This window comes from Dendrobates tinctorius, unplaced genomic scaffold, assembly GCF_039654945.1.
Source record: "Dendrobates tinctorius isolate UK_male_01 unplaced genomic scaffold, ASM3965494v1 ptg000293l, whole genome shotgun sequence".
NCBI classification, from domain to species: domain Eukaryota; kingdom Metazoa; phylum Chordata; class Amphibia; order Anura; family Dendrobatidae; genus Dendrobates; species Dendrobates tinctorius.
The window spans coordinates 21807816-21832610 of record NW_027361960.1 but is presented as its reverse complement, the minus strand read 5'-3'; positions in this window follow the sequence as shown (position 1 = coordinate 21832610).

Below are 24795 nucleotides of genomic sequence, written 5' to 3'. Positions count from 1 at the left end.
GTGCCTAAACAGTGGAAACCCCCCACAAGTGACCCAATTTTGGAAACTAGACCCCCAAGGAACTTATCTAGATATGTGGTGAGCACTTTGAACCCCCAATGGCTTCACAGAAGTTTATAACGTACAGCGGTACAATTAAAAAATCATATTTTTTCCACAAAAATGATCTTTTCACCCCCAATTGTTATTTTCCCAAGAGTAACAGGACCCCAAAAGTTATAGTGCAATTTGTCCTGAGTACACTGATACCCCATATGTGGGGGTAAACCACTATTTGGGCGCAAGGCAGAGCTTGGAAGGGAAGCAGCGCCATTTGACTTTTTTGGCTGGAATTGAGATCGGATGCCATGTCGCGTTTGGAATGCCCCTGATGTGCCAAAACAGTGGAAACCCCCCAATTCTAACTCCAACCCTAACCCCAACACACCCCTAGCCCTTGCCCTAACCCTAACCCTAGCCCTTACCCTAACCTAGCCCTAACCCTAGCCCTAACCCCAGCCCTAATGGGAAAATGCAAATAATTTTATTTTATTATTTTTCCCTAACTAAGGGGGTGATAATAGGGGGTTTGATTTACTATTTATGGTGGGTTTTTATTTTTGGCAGCTGTCGCACGCTAAAAGATGCTTTTTATTGTAAAAATAGTTTTTGCATCACCACATTTTGAGAGCTATAATTTTTCGATATTTTGACCCACCGAGTCATGTGAGGTCTTATTTTTTGAGAGACAAGTTGATTTTCTTTTGGGGGGGCACGTTTACACCGTTCCACGTACAGTAAAATTGATAAAGCAGTTTTATTCTTCGGGTTAGTACGGTTGCAGTGATACCTCATTTATGTCTTTTATGTTTTGGCGCTTTTCTGCAATGAAAACAATTTTATATAAAAAATAATTATTTTTGTATCGCTTTATTCTGCGAGCTATAACTTTTTATTTTTTTGCTGATGATGCTGTGTGGTGGCTCATTTTTTGCGGGACAAGATGACATTTTCAGCGGTACCATGTTTATTTATATCTGTCTTTTTGATTGCGCGTTATTGCACTTTTTGTTCGGCGGTATGATGATAAAGCTTTATTTTTAGCTTTGTTTTTTATTTTTATTTTTTAAGGGGTTCAATAAAGGGGTTAACTAGTGGGACAGTTTTATAGGGTGGATCGTTACGGACGCAGCGATACCAAACATATGTACTTTTATTGGTTTTTCTTATTTTCAAAAAATGAATTTATTAGGGAATATTTTTTTTTTTAATTTATTTAGCAATTTTTTATTAATTATTTTTACACTTTTTTTTTCTTTTTTAACTTTATTACAATGTCCCAGGGGGGACATAACTGTCATGTGACAGATCGCTGATCTGTCACATCACAGATCGCTGTGACAGATCAGCGATATGTCACAGGCAGTGCTGCAGGCTTCCTCATGCCAGCGCTTTGCAGGCATGAGAAAGTCGCCTCCCTGCAGGCCCCCGAAGGACCCCGCCACCATTTTGGTTTCAGGGACCTGCAGGGAAAGAGACCCCTTGCAACAGCGCTGCACATCGCGCTGCTGTGGAGGTCTCAGGGAAGCACAGAGGGAGCCCCCTCCTCCCCGGTACACTGTGATCATGTTTGATCGCAGTGTGCCAGGGGTTAACATGTCGGGGGTGGTCCGTGACCGCCCCTGACACATACTGCCGGGTGTCAGCTGTGATAATCAGCTGACACCCGGCTGCGATCAGCTGCACTCTCCCCGTGAGCGCAGCTGATCGCGCTAGATGTACTATTCCATCCTTGGGACTTAGGTCCCAGGTCATATGGATGGAATATTACATCTAATGCAGAAAAGGTGTTAAAGGGAAAAAAATAATCATTTTTCTAAATTTTTATTAAAAAATCTGATACTTTTATGAATACAAATCAATACAAACTAAATTACTACTAATGTAAATGACAAAGTATCTTGGGGGAAAAAAACAATCTCAGAACTATAGGGATATGTAGATGAATTATTAAGTTATTACCAGATAAAGTGAAACATGTCTGTTCAGGAAGGTGAATGCAAAATACAATTTGTCCTTCCTAAAACAAAGCTTTATGCAACCACTTCACTGAAAAAATATAATAGCTGGTGAAAAAGCTGAGAATGCAAAAACAAAATATAGTTTTCCTGTCTTGAAGGCCCTTCCGGGCACAGCCAATGAAAAGTGCCAAGCCTCCAAAGATCTTTTCAAATAGTTTCAAAAATAAAATGAGGCAACACTACCAGTTTCAGTAAAAAAGAAAAAAATGGATCTTTAATCAGCTAAGCAGGATGTTGCAGCTCTGCTGAATGGAAGCTTTTAAAAGACATTGGTAAATGTTAAAATGATGACTTTGGATGACTAAATAAAAGTATACTTTTTATTGCACTTTACTTATGTACCCTATTTCAAACACATAAACCCCATAGCAAGTTAAGACTTTTTGTAAAAGTTTTGCTGAAAGAAGGAAGGACAATAATGACTACAAACTAACTATAAATCTTGAAAAGCAATGAATAAAAGATTTCAGGGTCTTAAATAGGTAATATCAAAAACTATATGCAAAAAAAATTTCTGAAGTCATTACAAGTTAAAAATAGCCAATCCAAATAGTAATATTATGCAAATATGTTCAGAATTTAATAACTTTTGATTCTCCTAGGCAACATTTTCTGTTTAATTACGCAATAGTGATTGGAAAGCATTGAGCTGCTGATATTAGAGTGTATTTTATAGGCTCTGGAAGAAGAAATAGTACTATAACACTATGTGGTTATTGAAGATTAGTAAAGCAATGAGAACAAGATATGAATCAATTCATGACTTACGGTATATCATTTCAGTGTTCATCGTTACTATGAACACATACAGAATTTGTCCAAAGCCACTGCGTCAATGATGTATACTGGTTGTGTTAAAAAATATAAATATTAAATCAATAAAAAAAAGTATATATACCATAAATCATAAACATAAAGCTTTATTATAAACATACAAAAGCATTTAAAATATGTGTGTTGAGAGAGTATTACAAATATCTACTAAGAAATTAGTGGTTATGTTTATATCAACCCAATGAGTCAAAATATATCTAAAAATGACTCCAAAGTACAGCAATTGATATTTTGTTTCAGAAAAATTTCAAATGTTCGCATAATCTTACAGCTCCATCAGAGGAAAATTAAAAAGTTATAGCTCTCAGAATAAAGCAATGCAAAAATAATAAATGTGGTATTGCTGTATTTGTACTGACCCAAAAAATAACGCTGCCTTATCAAATTTACCAAATGCCTAATGACATAAAAGTTAAAAAACATATTCCTGAATTGCTGTTTTTTGTGAATTCTGCCTCATAAAAATTGGAATGGAAAGCGATCAAAAAATGTCATGTGTCTGAAAATGCTACAAATAAAAACGTCAACTCGTCCCACAAAAAAAGCAAGCCCTTACATGACTCTGTTGGCCAAAATATAGAAAAATTAAATCTCTCAAAAATGGTGAGGCAAAAACTCATTTTTACAATAAAAAGCGCTTTTTAGTGTTTGACAGCAGCTAAACATAAAAACCCGTAAAAATCTGGTATCGCTGTAATCGCACCGACCTGAAGAATAAAGTTGACTTATCACTTATACCAAACAAGGAATAGCGTAATAAATAAAAAAAAATCATTTCATCACCTCCTGTTTGGTTCATTCTGCCTCCCAAAGATCGCAGTAAGGCTCGGCGCACATTTATCGTAAGCTCTGCATTGAGCGCTTGCACAGGGATTTCAGTGTAAATTTCTGAAAACGCGATTCAGATGGAACCTCCGGTGGAAGAATCCTTGTAATGAGGCAGATGGAAGCACTGTGGACTCCATAGGACCTGTTATCCTACTGTATCAGTCTTTATGGATTGCATAAAACTGCTGTCAATCACAGTTTTCTGCACCTTTGAAAAGAAGGACACCAATGAAAAGAGGCCAGATGGAGCCTAGAGTAACTCTGCTGCCTCGTTATAGTGAATAGATCCCTCAGAGGTTTCATTAGATCAGTCGGAGATTTAGATGGCAACCCCAAAGTAAATGCTCAGCATAGAGTGCCGGACAAATGTGATCCTACTTTTTATGTAAAATGTTCCTAGCAAAAGCTCCAACTCAATCCATCAAAAAAAAGCAAGCCCCCACTCAGTTTTGTCATCTGTTAATGGAAATATTGGGGGCTTCCACGTTACTGGTAGTACAAAGGCTCTGGAAAAGCTAAATGACTCTTCGCCACTCAAAAGAAATTCAGCAAATTCTGCACTCCCAAATCTAAATGCCCCCCCTTCTGAACCTCACAGTGTACCTAAACCACATACAGTATAACACCCACATTTGGCATTTCTGTAGTGATGAGAGCCCGCCTAACTTACATAGTTAAGTTACATAGTTAAATAGGTTGAAAAATGACCTAGGTCCATCAAGTTCAACCTATCTCCACCAATTGTACATTTTGTCACAATTTAACTATAATCCACAATGTATCGTGTATCAAAGAAATTGTCGAGCCTTTCTTAAAAGCTGTTATAGTGTCTGCCTTTACTACCTCTTGTGGTAGAGCATTCCACAGTCAGACTGCTCTAACTGTAAAGAACCCTTTCCTATTTAGCTGCCGGAAACACCTTTCTTCCACTTATGAGTCGCCCCCAAATCCTTAGTATTGGAAGGAATAAGTCATGTGCCAGTGTTTTGTACTGGCAATACATATATTTATATGAGATCTCCTCTGATTAATCTTTTTTCTAAGCTAAACAAACCCAACTTTTCCATCCTTTCACTTACCTCCCAATAGAAACCCAACATGTTAGTTAGTCATGACTTATTCTTCATGAATTCATGCTGGTTGTCATATTGATTTCTAAATGTACTTTAAAATGAGACATTTACCAAACAATTGATCAATTCTTTGAGCCACCCCACCACGTCATGGCATTCTCATATGGGGCTGTCCTACTCTACGTTTTTATATGCGCTGTGCCATTACGGCCTCCTAAATGTATTATAAGCAAGACTATATTAAATGCAAACATACCCAAAGCATTTCCGAATCACTCCCATGGTGCCAGAAGGGCAAGCACAGATAAAGGCTGACCAGGTCCGGACATGACATCTGGACATTTCAGATCTGACCTACACACTGCCAAGCCAGCAACCATGGATGAAGGGTGAAACAGGCCCAGACACAGGTGCATAATTAAGTAGAGCCTATGGGGGAGGGGAGGGCTGCTGTATGTGTGTACAGCAGCCTAGATCAATCACAATAAAGACAAAGTGGAGTGCATAACCAAGCACGCACGGCAAAAGGTGGGGGTCAGCCACAAACCAATATAAAAAAAAAGCCAAAAAGCCAGCGCTGCCTATGGTCAGCACGCAATACATAAAGTGCATATGCACATATTGATTTCTAACTGTACTTTAAAATGATACATTTAGCAAACAGCTGATCAATTCTTTGAGCCACCCCGCTATGTCACGGCATTCTCATATTGGGCAGACCTACTCTACATTTTTTATATACGCTGTGCCATTACAGCCTCCTAAATGTATTAAAAGCAAGACTATATTGAATGCAAACGCACCCAAAGCATTTCTGAATCACTCCCATGGCGCCAGAAGGGCAAGCGCAAATAAAGGCTGACCAGATCTTGACATGACATCTGGACATTTCAGATCTGACCTCCACACTGCCAAGCCAGCATCCATGGATGAAGGGTGAAACAGGCAAAGACACAGGTGCATAATTAAGTAGAGCCTATGGGGGAGGATAGGGCTGCTGTATGTGTGTACACCAGCCTAAATCAATCACAATAAAGATGTATGCACATATTGCTTTCTAACTGTACTTTAAAATGAGATATTTAGCAAACAATTGATCAATTCTATGAGGCACCCTGCCACATCATGGCATTCTCATATGGGGCAGTTCTCTCTGTTTTTTATATACGCTGTGTCATTGCGGCCTCCTAAATATTAAAAGCAAGACTATATTAAATGCAAACGTAGCCGAAGCCTCTCTTATAACACTCTCAAAAATTTTGAACACTACTGACGTCAGGCTTACCAGACGGTAGATGCCTGGATCCACTTTCTTACCTTTCTTAAATATCGGTACCACATGAGCTATCCTCCAATCCTGTGGCACCACCCCTGTTACAAGCGAGTCTAAGAAAATGAAATACAATGGTCTGTCAATTATTGAGCTCTTATCCCTCACTATCTGTGGATGAATGCCATCTGGGCCAGGGGATTTGTCAATGTTTAAATTGCTCAGACGTACTGTACGTGTACTTAACTTATTTTCTGTTAAACTAGTTATATCAGGTTGTGAACTTTGATTTTTGCTTTGTTGAATGATCCCTGCACAGTTCATTGATGAACACGGATGAAAAGTGCCTGTTTAATATCTCAGCTTTTTCTGTGTCCTCTATAATTATCTTGTTATTGTCGTCTATTAAATGGCCAATATCATCTGTTTTTTTCTTTTTGGTTTTAAACATTTTGGGATTTATTATAATGTTGTTGGTGATTTGTTTCACTGTAGATAACTTTGCTAGCTTGATTTCTTTTCTACATTTCTTATTTAGAAGAATTTCGATTTTCACGGTTTTCAAGATTTTCAATGTCCTTTGTTTTTGCCTTATTAAACTTGGTAATGTTTTATTTATCCATAATGGTTTCATTTTATTCCTTGACATTTTATTACCAAAGGCGATACGTTTTCTGCATAATTCTAGTAGTATTTCCTTAAATATGCCAGATTTATGTTCTGTATCCCCATATACCATTGCGTGGTCCCAGTCTACATGATTAAGCTCTTCCCTTAATTAGTTGAAATCAGCTTTCCTAAAGTTCAAGGTTTTGGAATTTCCCTTTTTGAATGTTTGATTGAAAATTACATTGAAACTTAACATGATAGTATCACTGCATCCCAAATGCTCCCTGACATGTAGGTCTCAAATTATATCTGGTCTATTTGACAGAACCAGATCAGCAGATTACCTCCCCTGGTTGGTTCATCTATCAGATGAAAGAGGTAATTGTCCTGAATTGTGGAGAAAAAAATGTAGTTTATAACACAACCAGAAGATTTTATGTCCCATTTAATGACTGGATAGTTAAAATCTCTCATTATAAGAACCCTATTACTGTTTGCTGCCTTTTTGATTTGTTGCAGTATTTCATCCTCTACCTGTTCAGATATATTAGGAGGCTTGTAGCAAACTCCAATTAGCAGCTTTATATTATTGCCATCCCCATGTACATTTACCATAGCGACTCTACCTTGCTGTAACTCCTCCCAATGTCTTCATCGAGCACAGGTTTTAATTTGAATTTTGCGAAGATGAATAGCCCTCCACCTTTTTTATCTTTCCTTTTCTTTCTAAATGTAGTGTAAGGCTAAGTGCACACGTACCGGAACTCTCGCGGAAATTACCGCGAGAATTCCGGAATTCCAGTCTGCGGGAAAATCGCATTTTAAATTCCCGCGATTTTCCCGCGGAAAAACTAGCATTTTGCAAGCGTATTTAGCTTGCAAAATGCTAGCGTTTTCCAAGCGATCTGTAGCATGGCTTGGAGAACTGATTGACAGGTTGGTCACACTCATCAAACATAGTGTTTGACGAGTGTGACCAACTTTTTACTACTGAGGCCGCCTATGCAGTCATCCCACTTCTCCAGAAACCCAAACCCTTCATGCCTGCACAAATTTCTAAGTAGCTTATTATCTCCCTAAGCTCCTGCTGTGTTTCTAGTGAGTGACGCTTGCAGCACTGGCAGTATTTCTGAAAACACTATCTTGGAGGTCCTGGCCTTCAGCTTTTCTCCTAGTTCCATGTAACCATTCTTAAGGACCTTCCACCTCCCTCTAACTTTGTCATTGGTACTGATGTGTACCATGACCGCTGGGTTTTCCTCAGCTCTACCCAACAATCTGTCTATCCAATCCTCAATATGTCAAACCCGAGCATCCGGCAGACAACACACTGTTAAGGGTGCATGTGTCCAGAAGCATGAACTGGGCAAAACATGCTAGTGACTACAGCATACTGGTCACTACTGTACAACGGCAATTTGCATTTTTCACTCGGCAACATCCACTGCTGCTTGTTTCTGGAAAACATACATGGAGTCAAAATCGTCACCACACCTGTAGATTAATTCCCAGAGGGGTATAATTTCTATAATAGGGTCCCTTGAAGGGGGATTCTGCTATTCTAGCAAATAGGGGCTCTGTATATGGAGTCGGCAAACTATTCTAGGAAAATCTGTGCTCTAGGAGGCAAACAGCGATTTGTCCCTCCCAAGTCTCACCGTATAGCTAAGCAGTACTGTACATACACATATGGGGTATTGCCACATTCAGTAGAAAATGTAGGACAAGTCATGGTGCCATTTCTACCTACTTTTTGTGGGAAAATGTAAAATCTGGGGCTAAAACAAAATTTTGGTAGTAAATATGCAGTTATTTTTTCTTCACATCCCAAAGGTATAAAATTCTGGGACACATTCATGGTGTCAATATGATCACTGCATCCCTTGATGAAATCTTTGAGAAGCGTGGAGTCACTTATGAGGGTTATGCTGTTCTGGCACCTCAGGGGTTTGCCCAGTGTGTTATGGCACCTGCAAACCATAACAGTAAAATCTGCACTATTGTCACAATCCATGTTTGGATCTGTGGCAGATCTGGGCTCACATATAACCCTTTTTTTTCCTTCAAGCCTCTGGCTTAATGTTAGTTTTTGCCCCCGGTGGCCACCAGTATTATTACAACCTTGGTGGCTGCTAATGGGTTTTGCCCCGGTGGCCACTGGGGTTATTACAACCTAGTTGCTGCTAATGGGTTTTGCCTCTGGTGTCCGCTGGGGTTACTACATGTTAAATTAGCCAGCAGCTGTTAACCATCCCCTCCTTCCTATAAAAGGGTGTCAGGTGCTATGGATCACTGTTGGTGATACTGGTCATTTCCTAACCAACCTTGGAGGAGAGAGGAACTATTTGGAGCAGTGCTTTGCAGCTCATCCAGAGCTTTAGTGTTTCAGCTGTTCAGTTGGAAGCTGTATCTGGGTGCCGTACTCTGTTGCCTCAGGAGCTTTGGCAACAGAGAAAGCTAAGTTGTTTGTTTTCCTTTTTGCTATTTTCCCTAATGTTATATTAGTACAGCGGTGGGACCAGTGTCCACACTAGCCAGTTCCCTAGTAAAGGATAGGTGCAGGGCTAGTGAGGGATTCAGGTATCCTGGTTGGTGACAGGTGAAGAGCCTGTATAGGGAACATGAGGAGTGTTCAGTGGCACAGCCTCAGGAGAGAGCAGGAGGTGTCCACGTCCCCGTTCCCTATAGTAGGGCCCACCGTTGTAACTGTGTCCCCGGTGTTCCCTTGTTTGTCTTGTTCTAGTTACCGACCTGCTGGTTGCATCACACAGGACAAGTAGCTACGTGACAACTATAGTATAGTGCTTCTTCCCTTCAGAGCTTTGCACTGTTCTTGAAAAATACTTCTCAATTACATGTAGGGTATTGGTGCACTCAGGAAAAACTGGACCTCAGATTGTTGTAAAGAAATTTTTTATTGGCCCTTAGAAAAATTAAATACTTGGGTCTAAAGCAACTTTTTAGTGGTAAAAATGTAATTTATTTTTTCTTCACCCCTCAATCGTATAAAGTTCTGTGAGGCACATGTGGTGTCAATATGATCACTGCACCACTAGATGAATTCATTGGGGAGTGTAGTTTTTAAAATAAGTTCACATATGGTGGGTTTCTGTTGTTCTGGTATCTCAGGGGCTTTGTCAATGTCATCTGGCACTCTCAAAGCATTCCAGCAAAATCTGAACTCCAATGTGGCGCCTCTTCCCTTCTAAGTTTTGCACTGTAATTCAAAACTAGCATTCCCCACACAAGGATTATTGGTGTACTCAAGAGAAATTGCACAGCAAACTGTATGGAGCAATTGGGGAAAATGTGATTTCTTTTTTTTTACGGTTCAAAGTTATAAACTTCTAAGAAGCACATGGGGGGGGGGGTCGACGGTGCTCACCACACATCTGAATACATTTCTTGAGGTGTCAAGTTTCCAAAATGGGGTCGTGTGAGTTTTCTAATGTTTAGGAATATGAACATCTGGTGCTCTCAAAACAGGTCATGGCATCCGCTAATGATTGCAGGAATGTTTACGTTCAAAAAGTCAAATGACACTCCTTTCCTTCCAAGCCCTGCCATGCGCACAAACAATAGTTTTCTCTCACATATGATATATCAACGTACTCAGGAGAAATTTCAAAACAAACCATTTGGAGCAATTTTTCCTGTTATCCAAAATTTCGGGCTAAAATAACATTTTTCTGGTGAAAATGTGTTATTTTTTATTTTCACGGCTCAAAGTTATAAACTTCTATGAAGTACCTGGGAGTTCAAGGTTCTCACCACACATCTAAGTACATTCCTTGAGGCATCTAGTTTCTAAAATGGGGTCACTTGCGGTGAGTTTCCACTTTTTAGACACATCAGGGGTTCTCTAAACAGGACATGGGGTCCGCTAATGATTCCAGCAAATTTACATTCAAAAAGTTAAATGACTATACTTTCCTTTCAAGTCCTGCCATGTGCCCAAACAGTAGTTTTCTCCCTCATATGGGATATCAGCATACTGAGGAGAAATTGCACTACAAATTTTATGGTGAAATTTCTCCTGTTACCCTTATGAAAATACAAAATTTGGGACTAAAAAACATTTTTGTAGTGAAAATTAAAAATTTTTCATTTTCATGGTTCAATGTTATAAACTTCTGTGAAGCACCTGAGGGTTCAATGGGCTCACCACACATCTAGATCATTTCCCTGAGGAGTCTAGTTTCCAAAATTGTGTCACTTGCGGGGGGCTTCCTCTGTTTAGGCACATCAGGGGCTTTCCAAACGCGACATGGCATCTGCTAACTGTTCTAGCAAATTGTGCATTCAAAAAGTCAAATGGCACTCCTTCCCATTTGAGTTCTGTCGTGATCCCAAACAGTGATTTTCCCCTACATATGGGGTATCGAGATGCTCAGGAGAATTGCACAGCAAATTTTGATATCCATTATTTCCTGCTACTCTTGTAAAAATTAAAAAAAAGGATCTAAAGTAATTATTTGTGAAAAAAAGTTAAATGTTCATTTTTTTCACAGTCCAAAACTTCCTGTGAAGCACCTGATGGGTTGATAAACTTATTGAATGTGGTTTTAAGCATCTTGAGGGGTGCAGTTTTTAGAATGACATCACTTTTTGGTGTTTTCTATCATATAGACCCCTCAAAGTCATTTCAAATATGAGGTGGTCCCAAAAAAAATTGTTTTGTAAATATTGTTGGAAAAGGGAGAAATTGCTGGTCAACTTTTAACGCTTTTAACTTCCTAACAACAAAAAAAATCTTTCAAAAATTGTGCTGATGTAAAATAGACATGTGGTAAATGTTACTTATTAACTTTTTTGTGTGACACATCTCTCTGATTTAACCCCTTACCTACAAAGGACGTAATATTCCGTCCATGTGACCCTGGACCTAACTACCATGGACGGAACATTACGTCCCAGCGATCAGCGGCGCCCACGTGGTGAGCGCCGCTGATCGCGGCCGGGTGTCAGCTAATTATCATAGCTGACACCCGGCACAATGTGTCAGGGGAGGTCACGGACCGCCCCCGACACGTTAACCCCTTGCACACCGCGATCAAACACAATCGCGGTGTACCGGGGGTTAAAGGGAAGCATCGGCAGGGAGGGGGCTCCCTCCGTGCTTCCCTGAGCCCCCCACGGCAGCGCAATGTGCAGCGCTGCTGCGGGGGGCTCTTTCCCTACAGGCCCCCGGATCCAAGATGGCGACGGGGGCCTGCAGGGAGCTGACTTCCTCACTGCCTGCAAAGCGCAGGCATGAGGAAGTCTGCAGCAGTGCCTGTGACAGATCGCTGATCTGTCACAGTGATCTGTGATGTGACAGATCAGCGATCTGTCACAGGACAGTGATGTCCCACCTGGGACAAGGTAATAAAGTAAAAAAAAAAAAAAAAAAAAAAAAGTGTTAAAAATAATTAAAAAAAAAATCGCTAAATAAATTAGTAAAAAAAAAAAAAATATTCCCCAAAAAAACCATTTTTTCAAAATAAAAAAAAACAAAAACAATAAACGTACACATATTTGGTATCGCCGCGTCCATAATGACCTGCCCTATAAAACTGTCCCCCCTTTAGCGAACCCCTTAAAAAATAAAAATAAAAAACGAAGCAAAAAATAATGATTTATTATCATACCACCGAACAAAAAGTGCAATAACGTGCGATCAAAAAGACGCATATAAAAATCCATGGTACCGCTGAAAACGTCATCTTTTCCCGCAAAAAACGAGCTGCCATAGAGCATCATCCGCAAAAAAATAGAAAAGTTATAGCTCGCAGAATAAAGCGATACAAAAATAATTATTTTTTATATAAAATTGTTTTCATTGCAAAAAAACGACAAAACATAAAAAAACAACCTAAATGAGGTATCGCTGTAACCGTACTGACCCGAAGAATAAAAACGCATTATCAATTTTACCGCACGCGGAACGGTGTAAACGCACCCCCCAAAAGAAATTCATGAAACGCTGGTTTTTGTTCATTCTGCGTCCCAAAAATCGGAATAAAAAGCGTTCAAAAAATGTCACGTGCCCGAAAATGGTACCAATAAAAACGTGAACTCGTCCCGCAAAAAATAAGACCTCACATGACTCGGTGGGTCAAAATACGGAAAAATTATAGCTCACAATATGTGGTGATGCAAAAACTATTTTTACAATAAAAAGCGTCTTTTAGCGTGCGACAGCTACCAAACATAAAAACCACCATAAATAGTAAATCAAACCCCCCCGTAATCACCCCCTTAGTTAGGGAAAAATAATAAAACTAAAAGAAAATGTATTTATTTCCATTTTCCCGCTAGGGTTAGGGTTAGGGTAGGGTTAGGGTTAGGGTGAGGGCTAGGGTTAGGGTTAGGGTTAGGGCTAGGGTTAGGGCTAGGGTTAGGGCTAGGGTTAGGGCTAGGGTTAGGGTTAGGGTTAGGGCTAGGGTTAGGGTTAGGGCTAGGGCTAGGGCTCATATTAGGGTTAGGGGTGTGTTGAGGTTAGGGTTGGAGTTATAATTGGGGGGTTTCCACTGTTTGGGCACATCAGGTGCTCTCCAAAGGCAACATGGCGTCTGATCTCAATTCCAGCCAATTCTGCGTTGAAAAAGTCAAATGGTGCTCCTTCCCTTCCAAGCTCTGCCATGCACCCAAACAGTGTTTTACCCCCACATGTAGGGTATCAGCCTACTCAGGACAAATTACAAAACAAATTTTGGGGTCCAATTTCTCCTGTTAACCTTAGGAAAATAAAAAATTGGGGGCAAAAATATAATTTTGCGGAAAAAAATGTTTTTTTTTATTTTCACACCCAGGCATTATAAACTTCTGTGTAGCACTTGGGGGTTCAAAGTGCTCTCCACACATCTAGATAAGCTCCGTGGGGGGTCTAGTTTTTAAAATGGGGTCATTTGTGGGGAGTTTCAATAGTTTAGGTACATCAGGGGCTCTCCAAACGCACATGACACCCGCAGACCAATCCATCAAAGTCTGCATTCCAAAACGTCACTACTTCCCTTCCGAGCCCCGACGTGTGCCCATACAGTAGTTTTCTCCCACATATGAGGTATCAGCGTACTCAGGACAAATTGGACAACAACTTTTGGGGTCCAATTTCTCCTGTTACCCTTGGGAAAATAAAAAAAATGGGGACTAAAAGATGATGTTTGTTGAAAAAATACGATATTTTTATTTACACGCCCGGTCGTTATAAACTTCTGTGAAGCACTGGGGGGTTCAAAGTGCTCAGCACACATCTAGATAAGTTCATTAGGGGGTCTAGTTTCCAAAATGGGGTCACTTGTGGGGTGTTTCCACTGTTTAGGTACATCAGGGGCTCTCCAAAAGAAACATGACACCCGTAGACCATGCCATCAAAGTCTGCATTCCAAAACGTCACTACTTCCCTTCCGAGCCCTGATGTGCGCCCATACAGTAGTTTTCTCCCACATATGAGGTATCAGCGTACTCAGAGCAAATTGGACAACAACTTTTGGGGTCCAATTTCTCCTGTTACCCTTGGGAAATAAAAAAATGGGGACTAAAAGATGATGTTTGTGGAAAAAATACGATTTTTTTACTTTCACGCCCGGACGTTATAAACTTTAGTGAAGCACTGGGGGGTTCAAAGTGCTCACCACACATCTAGATAAGTTCCTTGGGGGGTCTAATTTCCAAAATGGTGTAATTTGTGGGGGGTTTCTACTGTTTTGGTACATCAGGGGCTTTCCTAACGCGACATGGTGTCCGATCTCAATTCCAGCCAAAAACGTCAAATGGCGCTGCTTCCCTTCCGAGCTCTGCCATGCGCCCAAATAGTCATTTACACCCACATATGGGGTATCAGCGTACTCAGGACAAATTGCACAATAACTTTTAGGGTCCTGTTACCCTTGGAAAAATAAAAATTGAGGGTGAAAAGATTATTTTTGTGGAAAAAATATGATTTTTTAATTGTACTGCTGTACGTTATAAACTTCTGTGAAGCCCTTGTGGGTTCAAAATTCTCACCACATATCTAGATAAGTTCCTTGGGGGGTCTAGTTTCCAAAATGGGGTCACTTGGGGGGTTTCCACTGTTTAGGTACATCAGGGGCTCTCCAAACGTGACATGGCGTCCGATCTGAATTCCAGCCAATTTTGCATTGAAAAAGTCAAACAGCGCTCCTTCCCTACTGAGGTCTGCCATGCGCAGAAACAGTGGTTCCCCCCCACATATCAGGTATCAGCGTACTCAGGACAAATTGCACAATAACTTTTGCAGTCCAATTTCTCCTGTTGCCCTTGGTAAAATAAAGAAAATTGAACCTGATGTATTTTTTTTGTGAAAAAAAGTTAAATGTTCATTTTTTTTTTAATATTCAAAAAATTCCTGTGACGCACCTAAAGGGTTAATAAACTTCTTGAATATGGTTTTAAGCACCTTAAGGGGTGCAGTTTTTAGAATGGTGTCACTTTTGGGTATTTTCTATCATATAGACCCCTCAAAGTGGCTTCAAATGTGAAGTGGTCCCTAAAAATTAAATGGTGTTGCAAAAATGAGAAATCGCTGGTCAATTTTTAACCCTTATAACTTCCTAACAAAAAAAAAATTTGGTTCCAAAATTGTGCTGATGTAAAGTAAACATGTGGGAAATGTTATGTATTAAGTTTTTTGTGTGCCATATCTCTGTGATTTAAGGGCATAAAAATTCAAAGTTGGAAAATTGCGAAATTTTCAAAATTTTCACCAAATTTCCATTTTTTTCACAAATAAACGCAAGTTATTTGAATGCAATTTTACCACTACCATGAAGTACAATATGTCACGAGAAAACAGTGTCAGAATCACCGGGATCCATGGAAGCGTTCCAGAGTTATGACCTCATAAAGGTACAGTGGTCAAAATTGTAAAAATTGGCCCGGGAGTTAACGTGCAAACCACCCTTGGTAGTGAAGGGGTTAAGGGCTTAAGAATTCAAAGTTTGAAAATTGCAAAATTTTTGAAATTTTTGACAAATTTCTAATTTTTTTTAAAAATTGGCATGCAAACCAATTTGGTGTTAGTAAAGAAAAATATATAACACTAGATACAGATATCTAATAAGGTCCTTGTTCACATTTACGTCACTTGACAAGTGGAAAGGCTGTTTTAAATACAAGGGTTAGGACTGTCCCGCAAGGGTTACTGTTATGAGTAGGTGTTGTGAGTTCATTCTCTGGTTCACCAGTTGTGAGTTCTCCTTCCAGACTCCCTCTGGTGATAACGGGAGGTAGTGAGGCTGATTTGATCGGTGGAGATCTGCCACCTGGGAATGAGGATGACGATTGGATCTCAGGAGTCTCAGATTGGATTTAAGACAGCCGACGCCCTATTCAGTTGCTGGTGATTCCTTCTGCTTGTCAGGTCTTGGTTCTCAGCTCTGTTCCAGTCAGCTCAAGCTAAGTTTCTCTGTTAATGTTCACACTTGATTTTGTTGTTCTATTCAGTTTTTGTGTGGTCAGCCAGCCCCGGCTTGGGCTGTGCAGAATTTCCACTCTTATTTATCTGTGTTTGCCAATTTGCTTTTTGGCCCTTATTAGATTGGCCTCTTTTTGCTCTGTCTCAGAATATTTCAGAGTACTGATATAGTGGGAGAAGTCTAGTGACTTCAGGGTTAATTTTGTTATCAGAAGTGTTGGACATTATTTTGTAGGGTTTTGGGCAGATTGCAGACAGTGTCTGTCCTTTCCTCTCCTTTCTAGTTAGTTTGGGCCCCATCGTTTGCTCAGCCTATTTTCCTACCTGTGTTTGTGTTTTCATCTTGTTTCACCATCAATACATGTGTGGGGGCTGCCTATTCCTTTGGGGTCTGCTCTGGGGCAGTTAGTTTTCCCTTTTTTTGCTTTAGGCTTATTTAGTCCTCCGGCCGTGACGAGGCATCTAGTTCCATCATAGGCACGCACCACGGCTGCTGCTAGTTGTGTGGTAGGATCAGGGATCTGCAATCTGCATAGTTACCAACTTCTCTGGTTTTTCTGGGCTCAGCATGTTTAGGTTTTTTCCTCCTCGGTGACCCAATCATAACAAATGGTTTACCGAGGAGGATGGCAGGAATAGGCTAAGCACCAGAAAACCAGAGAGGTTGGTAACTAAGCGGATTGCAGACCCCTGATCCTATCAACACAACTAGCAGTAGCCGTGGAGCGTACCTATGATGCCCTAGATGCTTCGGCACAGCCGGAGAACTAACTAAGCCTAAAGCCAGAAAGGTGAAATCTAAACTGCCCCGGAGCAAATCCCCAAAGGAATAGATAGCCCCCAAATGGTGAGACAAGATGAGACACAAACACAGGCAGAGAACAGACTGAGCAAACGGTGGGGCCCAAGCTGTCTAGACAGGACAGGACAGAAAAGCAACTGTCTGCAATCACACACAAAACCCTAAAAAAATCCAACACATCTGACATACAAAAAACCTGAGGCCACACGACCTCACCCCTGCTAGATCAGCACTCTGGTATAAGCTGGAAGCAAAGCAAAAGATTCTAACATAATAGGGGACTGAGCAAACTGACACAAGCTGTAACATATGGAGCGGGGCCCAGAGCTGCCCCTAGCAGGGAGTACGCTACATCCTAGTAACAAAGGAGAAAGCAAAAAAAAGGCACAACCAGATTAGATGCAAAGGATTAGCAAAAGAGTCACTTAACTGAACCATGCATATCAGGCATGACAAAAGACAAAAGAACTCCAAATGCACAAGGAGGAAACCACCAGCAACCACCAAGAGCAGCTAGCTCAATTATATGTTCCCAGCCAGTAATTCCAGGTTCTCAATTATTGTCGTCAGGTGGGAAACTTCCATCAACCTGGCCAGCTCCATTACTCCCAGTAACCACCAGAGGGAGCAGAAGGAGCTTCGGCTAAGAAGTCCGAGCAAGGGAATTCACAACAGGTTACATTGAGGTGGCGGGATGGCTTGTACATTCTTTTGATCAAAATTATGTTTACTAAATACCCTTATTATTATTACTACCTTCATGCAATTTTTGCAATTTATTTTTTACTTTTTTGTTTTAGGATATTTGTTTTTTGTTTTCCCAGATATCTAATAAGGTGCAGTAATAAGTATACAAAAAGTGACTGCAAAAGTGCAAAAGATGTGTAAAAGTAATGCAGCATCCTATGGCATAAATTACTTTGTCTCCCTTATAAGCAAATAATGTGTCAACCAATCCTGATGCCTCCACATAAAAGATCACAGAGAGACAAAAGATAAGAAACAGTAAGCATAGTTTGGCAGGTTTCACATTTGCAGATGGAGGGCTGCGGACTAAATCTGTGAAGCCCCGCCCCTGCCACGCCTCCTCCGGCAGTAATTTCTCCATCTTCTCTGCTGCAAGCATCTGCATATATCGCACCGCACTTGGATGATATCCAAGTTCTGGGCATTGTCATTTGCACCCATAGACTCGTATACTTACAGGCAACGACAGAATGGTGTTTCTGATCCCAAAAATAAAAGGGAAAACTTTTGGACACTTTTTAGTTTTCTTATTTTTATTGCAGTTCTTTACTTAATATTATTGAACAGGCCATTGGTAACCTCCTGATAGCATATCTATAAATGGTGAAGTCACGTTGACATTTCTATGACTAGGTTTGCATTAAAGAGCTAGAAAGGGACTTAACAAGAACAACAAGAGAGTAATAGCCTGTTAATAATACAAATATTTAATTGATGAGGAGAGAGAGGTAGTTGAGGTGCCAGTCACAATGACAGACTCAATGTGATCGATCAGTGTAATGCATTTGAATTACAATTATACATCTTTTTATTCATTCTTAATGCACTAACGACAATAAGCAACACAGCTGAATCCTCTACTGAATCCTTCTGAAATAAGAGTGCTTTTCTGAAAGTCTAACAAGTGGTTATGGCAGAAGATAACACAAACTGTAGTAGATAATCGGCACTCACCATCCAGTAGACTATAACATTAAAGGGAATCTGTCACCCTTTTTTTGGCCTTTCACCTGCCGGCATAGACATCAGGGGCTTATCTACAGCATTCTGTAATGCTGTAGATAAGCCTCCGATGTAACCTGAAAGAGAAGAAAAACACGTTATATTATACTCATGGAGGTGGGCAGTCTGGTCCTATGGGTGTCGCTGTCCCGTCCGGCACCTCCCTTCTTCATGCGATGACGTCCTCTTCTCCCGTCCTGAAATGGCTCTGGCACAGGCGCATTGCGCTGCCTTGTTGAGGGCAGAGCAGAGTCCTGCAGTGCGCAGGCGTCGGGAGAGGTCTGGCACCTGTGCAATGCAGAATTCTGCTCTGCCCTCAACAGGGCAGCGCAATGCGCCTGTGCCAGAGCCATTTCAGGACGGGAGAAGAGGACGTCATCGCATGAAGAAGGGAGGCACCGGACTGGACCGCAACACCCATCGGACCGGACCGCCCACCTCCGTGAGTATAATATAACGTGTTTTTCTTCTCTTTCAGGTTACATCGGAGGCTTATCTACTGCATTACAGAATGCTGTAGATAAGCCCCCGATGTCTATGCCGGCAGGTGAAAGGCCAAAAAAAGGGTGACAGATTCCTTTTAAATTAAACTTCATTGTAACAGAACAGACAGCAAGGAGTTTGTGACCAAACAACAAAAGTTTCACACCAGTGGAAATGTATTAGTATGTGAAACAGCCAATGTCTGGCTCTAGCTGAGCTACCTCATTGTCTGTCCTATGCCTGGTTGCTGCCAGTTCTGAGCTGTCAGCATTGCTGTAGATCTTCAAATTTTGAAAGGAAATAAGCCTCTTTTATTTGCTGCAGTAAGTTTCTATGGCTAATCGCTGGATGTTGCAAATTAGCCAAGACCTTGCAGATGCAGTATAAGTATAAATAACTTCTATCCTATTGCTGTGTTCAGTCTTGCTATGGTAGATGACTTGTGACATAAAATTGTTTTCCACAACCTCACCATTATAGCTGTGTTTGGCAGCTCCTCACCCAGTTTTAAGTCTTCTCCCACATAGCTGTTTCTGTTCGGTCAATAACTATGTTTCAACTTATACTGTACATAAAATGATGTTCATTATCACTTCTTTGGTATAATTGGTTACTAAAACACCTGAATAAAATTGTACAATTTCCCAGCCTTTGTGTAAGTGTACCTTGAAGAGTGGATGTTGGTTTTAGGTCAAAGGGAGGTAACACTCTAAATATTGATTTGATTTAGATTTCTCTTTTGTTCATTCATTTTGAACTTTGCCAATTGATAAAAAAGTATGAACACTTTTATTATTAAAATCATTCTCTCTTTACAACAGTCTGAAAAAGTCCATGAATTATTGGCTTATGCAAAAGCTATTAATAATTTATTTATTTATTATACTCACTTGTATATTAATTCCATAGTGCTTTACAGTCATTGTCACTATTAACTATTATTTAACTTACTTTGTGACAGAAATTTCTTAGTTTCATAGATTTTAAGCTTAAAGGTAGACTTAAGTCCACCAAGATCAACCTACAGCCTAATATGTTGATATTTTAACCCCTTACCTACAATTGACGTAATATTCCGTCCATGTGACCATGGACCTAATTACCATGGACGGAATATTACGTCATCGCGATCAGCGGCGCCCACGTGGTGAGCGCCGCTGATCGCGGCCGAGTGTCAGCTAATTATCATAGATGACACCCGGCACAATGTGTCAGGGGCAGTCACGGACCGCCCCTGACACGTTAACCCCTTGCACACCGCGATCAAACGCGATCGCGGTGTACCGGGGGTTAAAGGGAAGCATCGGCAGGGAGGGCTCCCTCCGTGCTTCCCTGAGCCCCCCCACGGCAGCGCAATGTGCAGCGCTGCTGCGGGGGGCTCTTTCCCTACAGGCCCCCGGATCCAAGATGGCGACGGGGGCCTGCAGGGAGCTGACTTCCTCACTGCCTGCAAAGCGCAGGCATGAGGAAGTCTGCAGCAGTGCCTGTGACAGATCGCTGATCTGTCACAGTGATCTGTGATGTGACAGATCAGCGATCTGTCACAGGACAGTGATGTCCCACCTGGGACAAGGTAATAAAGTAAAAAAATAAAAAAAAAAGTGTTAAAAATAATTTTAAAAAAAATCGCTAAATAAATTATTAAAAAAAAAAAAAAAAAATTCCCCAATAAATCCATTTTTTCAAAATAAAAAAAACCAAAAACAATAAAAGTACACATATTTGGTATCGCCGCGTCCGTAATGAGCTGCCCTATAAAACTGTCCCATTAGTTAACCCCTTTAGCGAACCCCTTAAAAAATAAAAATAAAAAACGAAGCAAAAAATAATGATTTATTATCATACCACCGAACAAAAAGTGCAATAACGCGCGATCAAATAGACGCATATAAATATGCATGGTACCGCTGAAAACGTCATCTTGTCCCGCAAAAAATGAGCTGCCATACAGCATCATCCGCAAAAAATAAAAAAGTTATAGCTCGCAGAATAAAGCGATACAAAAATAATTATTTTTTATATAAAATTGTTTTCATTGCAAAAAACCGACAAAACATAAAAAAACAACCTAAATGAGGTATCGCTGTAACCGTACTGACCCAAAGAATAAAAACGCGTTATCAATTTTACCGCACGCGGAACGGTGTAAACGCACCCCCCAAAAGAAATTCATGAAATGCTGGTTTTTGTTCATTCTGCGTCCCAAAAATCGGAATAAAAAGCGATCAAAAATGTCACGTGCCCGAAAATGGTACCAATAAAAACGTGAACTCGTCCCGCAAAAAATAAGACCTCACATGACTCGGTGGGTAAAAATACGGAAAAATTATAGCTCACAATATGTGGTGATGCAAAAACTATTTTTACAATAAAAAGCGTCTTTTAGCGTGCGACAGCCGCCAAACATAAAAACCGCCATAAATAGTAAATCAAACCCCCCGTTATCACCCCCCTTAGTTAGGGAAAAATAATAAAACTAAAAGAAAATGTATTTATTTCCATTTTCCCGCTAGGGTTAGGGTTAGGGTAGGGTTAGGGTTAGGGCTAGGGTTAGGGCTAGGGTTAGGGCTAGGGCTAGGGTTAGGGTTAGGGCTAGGGTTAGGGCTAGGGTTAGGGCTAGGGTTAGGGTTAGGGCTAGGGTTAGGGCTAGGGTTAGGGCTAGGGTTAGGGCTAGGGTTAGGGTTAGGGCTAGGGTTAGGGCTAGGGCTCAGATTAGGGTTAGGGGTGTGTTGAGGTTAGGGTTGGAGTTATAATTGGGGGTTTCCACTGTTTGGGCACATCAGGTGCTCTCCAAAGGCAACATGGCGTCTGATCTCAATTCCAGCCAATTCTGCATTGAAAAAGTCAAATGGTGCTCCTTCCCTTCCAAGCTCTGCCATGTGCCCAAACAGTGTTTTACCCCCACATGTAGGGTATCAGCCTACTCAGGACAAATTAGAAAACAACTTTTGGGGTCCAATTTCTCCTGTTACCCTTAGGAAAATAAAAAATTGGGGGCAAAAATATAATTTTGCGGAAAAAAATGTTTTTTTTATTTTCACGCCCAGGCGTTATAAACTTCTGTGAAGCACTTGGGGGTTCAAAGTGCTCTCCACACATCTAGATAAGCTCCGTGGGGGGTCTAGTTTCCAAAATGGGGTCACTTGTGGGGAGTTTCAATAGTTTAGGTACATCAGGCGCTCTCCAAACGCACATGACACACGCATACCAATCCATCAAGGTCTGCATTCCAAAACGTCACTACTTCCCTTCCGAGCCCCAACGTGTGCCCATACAGTAGTTTTCTCCCACATATGAGGTATCAGCGTACTCAGGACAAATTGGACAACAACTTTTGGGGTCCAATTTCTCCTGTTACCCTTGGGAAAATAAAAAAAATGGGGACTAAAAGATGATGTTTGTTGAAAAAATACGATATTTTTATTTTCACGCTTGGTCGTTATAAACTTCTGTGAAGCACTGGGGGGTTCAAAGTGCTCACCACACATCTAGATAAGTTCATTAGGGGGTCTAGTTTCCAAAATGGGGTCACTTATGGGGGGTTTCCACTGTTTAGGTACATCAGGGGCTCTCCAAACGCACATGACACCCGCAGACCAATCCATCAAAGTCTGCATTCCAAAACGTCACTACTTCCCTTCCGAGCCCCGACGTGTGCCCATACAGTAGTTTTCTCCCACATATGAGGTATCAGCGTACTCAGGACAAATTGGACAACAACTTTTGGGGTCCAATTTCTCCTGTTACCCTTGGGAAAATAAAAAAAATGGGGACTAAAAGATGATGTTTGTTGAAAAAATACGATATTTTTATTTTCACGCCCGGTCGTTATAAACTTCTGTGAAGCACTGGGGGGTTCAAAGTGCTCACCACACATCTAGATAAGTTCATTAGGGGGTCTAGTTTCCAAAATGGGGTCACTTGTGGGGTGTTTCCACTGTTTAGGTACATCAGGGGCTCTCCAAACGCAACATGACACCCGCAGACCATTCCATCAAAGTCTGCATTCCAAAACGTCACTACTTCCCTTCCGAGCCCCGACGTGTGCCCATACAGTAGTTTTCTCCCACATATGAGGTATCATCGTACTCAGGACAAATTGGACAACAACATTAGGGGTCCAATTTCTCCTGTTACCCTTGGGAAAATAAAAAAATGGGGACTAAAAGATCATGTTTGTGGAAAAAATACGATTTTTTTATTTTCACGCCCGGACGTTATAAACTTCAGTGAAGCACTGGGGGGTTCAAAGTGCTCACCACACATCTAGATAAGTTCCTTGGGGGGTCTAGTTTCCAAAATGGTGTCATTTGTGGGGGGTTTCTACTGTTTTGGTACATCAGGGGCTTTCCTAACGCGACATGGTGTCCGATCTCAATTCCAGCCAAAAACGTCAAATGGCGCTGCTTCCCTTCCGAGCTCTGCCATACGCCCAAATAGTGGTTTACACCCACGTGTGGGGTATCAGCGTACTCAGGATAAATTGCACAATATCTTTTAGGGTCCTGTTACTTTTGGAAAAATAAGAATTGAGGGTGAAAAGATCATTTTTGTGGAAAAAATATGATTTTTTAATTGTACTGCTGTACGTTATAAACTTCTGTGAAGCCCTTGGGGGTTCAAAGTTCTCACCACACATCTAGATAAGTTCCTTGGGGGGTCTAGATTCCAAAATGGTGTCATTTGTGGGGGGGTTCCACTGTTTTGGTACATCAGGGGTTTTCCAATCGCGACATGGTGTCCGATCTCAATTCTAGCCAAAAAAGTCAAATGGCGCTGCTTCCCTTCCGAGCTCTGCTATGCGCCCAAATAGTCATTTACACCCACATATGGGGTATCAGCGTACTCAGGACAAATTGCACAATAACTTTTAGGGTCCTGTTACCCTTGGAAAAATAAAAATTGGGGGTGAAAAGATCATTTTTGTGGAAAAAATATGATTTTTTAATTGTACCGCTGTACGTTATAAACTTCTGTGAAGCCCTTGTGGGTTCAAAATTCTCACCACATATCTAGATAAGTTCCTTGGGGGGTCTAGTTTCCAAAATGGGGTCACTTGGGGGGGTTTCCACTGTTTAGGTACATCAGGGGCTCGCCAAACGTGACATGGCGTCCGATCTGAATTCCAGCCAATTTTGCATTGAAAAAGTCAAACGGCGCTCCTTCCATTCTGAGCTCTGCCATGCGCCGAAACAGTGGTTCCCCCCACATATCAGGTATCAGCGTACTCAGGACAAATTGCACAATAACTTTTGCAGTCCAATTTCTCCTGTTGCCCTTGGTAAAATAAAGAAAATTGAACCTGAAGTATTTTTTTTGTGAAAAAAAGTTAAATGTTCATTTTTTTTTAATATTCAAAAAATTCCTGTGACGCACCTAAAGGGTTAATAAACTTCTTGAATGTGGTTTTAAGCACCTTAAGGGGTGCAGTTTTTAGAATGGTGTCACTTTTGGGTATTTTCTATCATATAGACCCCTCAAAGTGGCTTCAAATGTGAAGTGGTCCCTAAAAATAAAATGGTGTTGCAAAAATGAGAAATCGCTGGTCAATTTTTAACCCTTATAACTTCCTAACAAAAAAAAATTTTGGTTCCAAAATTGTGCTGATGTAAAGTAAACATGTGGGAAATGTTATGTGTTAAGTTTTTTGTGTGCCGTATCGCTGTGAT